Source organism: Silene latifolia, chromosome 6 (assembly GCF_048544455.1).
Source record: "Silene latifolia isolate original U9 population chromosome 6, ASM4854445v1, whole genome shotgun sequence".
NCBI classification, from domain to species: domain Eukaryota; kingdom Viridiplantae; phylum Streptophyta; class Magnoliopsida; order Caryophyllales; family Caryophyllaceae; genus Silene; species Silene latifolia.
The window spans coordinates 117,098,952-117,104,951 of record NC_133531.1 but is presented as its reverse complement, the minus strand read 5'-3'; positions in this window follow the sequence as shown (position 1 = coordinate 117,104,951).

The window sequence follows — 6,000 nt, the reverse complement described above, 5'->3', positions numbered from 1 at the left end:
ATTGAGTGGTGCCAAGCTAAATTACTCAACTTATGACAAAGAGTTCTATGCCATTGTAAGAGCCTTAACTCATTGGAGCCATTACCTCAAGCCAAGGCCCTTTGTTCTTCATTCGGATCATGAGGCTCTTAAGTACATCAATGGGCAGCATAAGCTCAATCATAGACATGCCAAATGGGTTGAGTTCTTACAATCATTCAACTTTGCAAGCAAGTACATAGAAGGGAAGGATAACGTGGTTGCGAATGCTCTATCAAGAAGGTTCATTATGTTGAGTTACATGGAACAAAGAGTGCATGGATTTGAGCACATGAAAGAGTTTTACAAAGAGGATCCAGATTTCAAGGAGGAGTGGGGGTCATTGCAAAATGGACGAGCAAAAGGGGGTCATTACTTGGTCCAAGAGGGGTTCTTGTTTCGTGGAAACCGTTTGTGTGTGCCAAAGAGTCCCTATAGAAGCTTGTTAGTAAGAGAGGCACACTCCAATGGTCTTGCCGGGCACTTTGGCATTCAAAAGACCTATGACATACTCCAAGAGCATTTCTATTGGCCTAAGATGCTTGGGGATGTCCAAGATGTTATCAAGAGGTGTGCTCCATGTCAACAATCCAAGTCCTACTTCAAAACAGGTCCCTATACTCCTTTACCCGTCCCAAATCAGCCATGGGAGGACATTAGCATGGATTTCATAGTTGCTTTGCCAAGAACTCAAAGAGGCAAGGACTCCATCATGGTTATTGTGGATAGGTTTAGCAAGATGGCTCACTTCATTGCTTGTAAGAAAACGGAGGATGCATCTAGTGTGGCTGATTTATACTTCAAAGAGGTGGTTAAGCTCCATGGAGTTCCCAAGTCTATTGTCTCGGATAGGGATTCAAAGTTCATGAGCCATTTTTGGAGGTCCTTGTGGAAGCTACTCAAGACTAGGCTCTTATTTAGCAACTCCCATCACCCCCAAACTGATGGACAAACGGAGGTGACTAACAAGACTCTAGGGAGGATCCTAAGGTACACGGTTTCTAAGTCATTGAAGGATTGGGACCTCAAACTAGCTCAAGCCGAGTTTGCCTTCAATAGGGCTCCTTCTACAAGTACGGCAAGTCTCCATTTGAAGTTGTTTATGGCGCCAACCCCCTCATGCCCACTGATTTGGCACCCATCCAAAGGAAAAAGATTGATTTCGATGCTAAGAAAAGGGTTGAGCAAATGCTACAAATCCATGCTCAAGTTAAGAAGCAAATTGAGAAAACAAATGAAGCATACAAAGCAAGGGCCAAGGGTCCTAAGCAAGCCACAAACTTTGAAGTAGGGGATCTTGTTTGGATAAACCTAAGAAAAGAAAGATTTCCAGCCAAAAGGAAGAACAAGCTCATGCCAAGAGCGGATGGTCCATTCGAAGTCCTTGAAAAGATTGGGTCCAATGCCTACAAGATTAACTTGCCCGGAGATTATGAGGTCCATGGCACATTCAATGTTGGGGATTTAAGTCCTTATTATGAAGAGATTGAAGATGATAATGGCCTGGATTGAGGACAGATCCTTTTCAAGAAGGGGAGATTGAAGAGAATTCAACCGAGGAAGCTCACTTAGAACCCGGTTTTGGACCTTGCACAAGATTGAGGTCTAACATGAATTCCGTCTAAGAAGTCGTACCTTTTTCCAGCTTGGGACTATTCCTTGGTGAGTTTACGACGTTTTTGTAGAGGAACTTGTATCCCAAAGCTTTTCCTATCAAGAGTTGCCAAGCTAAACAAAACCGAGTGCAACAAGGACCACGGCTGGAGCATGCTTAGGCTTTTGTGCATTATGTCGCTATCAACATTCCTCTTTTGATCAAACATAGCTCAAGGGCCCTTAGAAGAGTTTTTGCAGCATTGCCAAAGTCTTCCAAGTGAGTCCAAGTGTGCATAAACAAGACTTGAGCTAGTAAACAAGGGATTGTTGTACTATTAGTTTACTTTCTATCTTTTATGCTTTATGTCCTTTTCTTTTCTGATTTCTTCTAAGGTCTTGGCTGCCGTGCTTGGTGTTATTAGCAGCCCCTTTTGTGGCCATAGGATGCTATCTTAGATGAAGGGAGGAGATTGTCTTGCTTGTCCTATAAAAGCAAGCACAACCCTTAGCCAAAATCAGATTATTTTGAATGAAAAAACCCTAAGAAGCAACCTGCTTTCTTTCTTATTTATCTTTGCTTTGTGCTTGATAAAACTCCCTTGCTTAGTGCTAGGAGGTTGGATAAGTCCTTTGCTAAGTGCTTGGACGAATCCTAGGCTTAATTCATTGCTTTGTGTTCGAATTAAGTCATACCTTGAGTCCTAAACAAGCTGAGTTTTCTTTGTTTGTCACTTGAGTATTTTCGTGTCAAAACTTGCTCAAATCTGATAGTTTTAGTTCACTCTCGTTATATGCTAAACCATATCTCATTATGAGATACTCTGTATAACTGAATAGAGGAGTTATTACTATTATATAAATAAGTCATCACCATATAAGATATAAGTTTATAACCACAATTATAGATAAGACTATTGTTCATTTGTTTGTCATTATGATGGTTAATTCTATAAATATACGATTATATACATACTTTTTGACTGAAATGAGAGCTCCAAGTTCAATTTCGTACTTGTAAATGTGAGGTAACTTAGAAGTTAGGACGCAATGTTGGAAGAGTACTTCAATCCCACCAGAACTCCTAAGCCTTTGGAATGGAAACTTAATCTCGACGAAACAATTACATATAAAATGACTATGGTTAATTGGTTACCATTAACGTCGTTAATGATTTGCATTATCTTTTACAACTTATGAGTAGAGAAGTTAACTCAATAAGTCTAAAAAACTCCATATAGAATACAGTGACAAAATAAAACATACTTCGTATAAATCAGTATCATACTTTAAAAAAAAATTAATTGCTTGACAAAAATCGGTATCTTACTGTTAAGGAAAACTAATCGCTTGAGAAAATATATACTACGCCATATACTCCACACTTTTTGTACTCTCACATTAAGTAAAATTGTAAGAGCTTTGATTTGACTGTCGAGCAAAATTAGCACCCTCTTATCTATACATGGGTATATACTCTGATCTCGGACATAAGAATTCCCTTATATCTAAGGATCTTCAAAGTTAAGATATATAATCTAACCTGACTTCAGGAAGATGTAGCATGGTAGAAACAATTTCAATATTCAAGACTTAAATCACATCTTATAGATTTTACTATAGTCAAACGTGTTTTACTACCTTAATAAAAAGTCTGTTAATCAACCTTCAAAGCAACGCAAGTGCTTTGCGAGCTCATATATTAACCTAAAAGAATAGAAAAACAAATCATTAGTTAACTAATACTTTGTTCACATATCCAATATTTTTGGTGAATAATCCATCTTTGTCTATCTATTACTTACTGCCTATCAAAATTGAATACAATGATTACCTAATACTCCCATAATAGACGGTGAGATCTCTCATGTACGGTGAGCCGATGGTTTATGTAAAATTGTCAATTGATCTATCTCCTTTCCTGCAACTACACAACCCGAAAAACCAAATATTAAAACCAATTTAAAATGGCTGATAGAAAAGCAAGCATTTAAAACATGTAGCAAAAGAATTATGAGATACAAATACATAACATAAGATACGATTTGGTACGGTGCCATGATGTATTTATATACACAATTAGTTAAGTTTGTTTTTAGTAAAACTTTACCTTGTATTAAACTCAATAATAATAATAATAAGGGGATAAAGATTTATCTTGTTACCTACTTGCGTGTACATGGAATCTTCATATACCACAACTTTGTTGGGTTGACTCATTTTATTATGATACGTAATTTGCATTAAGATTGTATAGTATAAGAATACCAACGTTTTGTATTGTTCGTAAACCCTATCCCTTAATTTTATAATTTGTTTAAATTATTGTATATATTATCTTTTGTTTGAGGTAGTTGACAATGTATGGAGTCTCTATAATCACTCGAAAAAAGCTTCCTTTATTAATATAGATAGATATTGATTGATTAACACATCTCCAAATTCTCTCCCTTAAATTTCCCGCCTAAGCGATATACTACTAGACAATATTTATTTTCTGATTACTTAGTGTTTACTATCTATATTTACTACTATTAAGCAATATTGATCTCCTAATTAATTTTATAACATTAATCATTGTTTAACTTGTACATATATAAGACTAATAAAATATCTCCTTGGAATTATATATACAAATTTTACACCCTTTTCAAAATGGAGGTAAACTACATTAGTTTATTTAATTGTCAAACCTCTAATATCTATATCTAAAATACCTTGCATTTGCACGAGTACTACACTAGTAATTTACTGGCAAGTCTTGTTTAATTAATTAAAGAGATTTTTTTGGAGGGAAAAGTTTTGAGTAGTTTTATTCTCGGAAAGCCTAGTAAGATTTGAACCCACGCATATGAAAAGGGCGATGTTTCGCCATTTATGAAAGACAAATTTAACAAAAATAACCCAACATTTGATATGTCTTCCAGAAATAACCCAACCTTTTAACTTAAACAATAATAATCCAACCTTTGCATTTTTGTCACAAAAATATCCCAAAATCTCACATAAACTAATTTCTACATAATATTGAGAAATGATACCCCCTCCTATTCTATATTTTCTTCCCTCTTTTCTAAAACGGATTATTCAGGTTTTCTTCTCTTTTCTTATTTTGGTAAACTTTTACTATTATTTTATTCATCCATCTCTTCTATCACCAAACCCCACCCAACTCTTTTACTCATATTTTATTATTTTTTTTAATGTTTTGGCCCCACACTTCTTTATTTAACTCCTAATTATTCATCTCTCTCCTATCACCAAACATCACTCAACTATTTTACTCTTATTTTATTATTCTCCTTAATATTCGTGCCCACTAACAAGGGGAAGAAAATATGGAATTGGAGGGAGTATTTTATAAAATAGTTTCATAAATCTTTATATAAAGTTTATTAACACTACATAAAATCAAATAATCACGTAGAAAATTAATTAAAAAGATCCAAACTTTTTATTCATTGAGCAAACATGGCTATCAACTCTACAAATTTTCGCTAACATTAAAAAAGTTTGAAACTTGCAATCTTTTTCAAACTATTTTTTTTTCAACAAATTATATATTTGTTTTATTGATTAATTTTCCATTTACAACTAAGGAAATTATAATTTTTCAAATTTTTTGGTTATGATTTTTTTAAGTATGATATTGCAAAATAAACTTTATATAAAGATTTATGAAACTATTTTATAAAATATCATTTATCAATATTAGGTAGAAATTAGTTTAGGTGAGATTTTGAGATATTTTTGTGACAAAAATACAAAGGTTGTATTATTATTATTATTATTATTATTATTTAAATTAAAAGGTTATGTTATTTCTGTAAGACATATCAAAGGTGGGTTATTTCTGTTAAGAAAAACCCGGGCATCACCATTTCTGTATGGCTGTATACAGTATAACACTCGGTCAAGTCAGATCATACTTAGAATACAGGTGAATTTTCTCCTGATATTATTTTCTCTCTTACATTTCTATAACATTCTGTACGTTGATTAATTTCTCTTGCTTTCACAGGGAGTTTTAATCTAGTGGTTACTAGTTTAGTTTATTCTGTTCTTATTATTAATTTCTGATGCGATCGGAACTAAAAACGGAATGAAAAAGGATAGAAATGCGACTGTTCAATCAAAAGATCGATAGTAATTACTAAACTACCTCACTTATATTTCGGTATGTACTAATTTCAAATAATAATGTTTTTGTTTTCAATGTTATTCTGCATTATTTGAAAATTAATAGTTAGGAATATATCTACTCTTTCCGTTCAGTCGAATTTACTACATTTGACTAAATATGTGAGGGAGAATTTGAAATACATAGTGAATTGGACTGAACGGAGAGGATGGAATATAATCGTATAACTTCAACTTTCAAATATATGC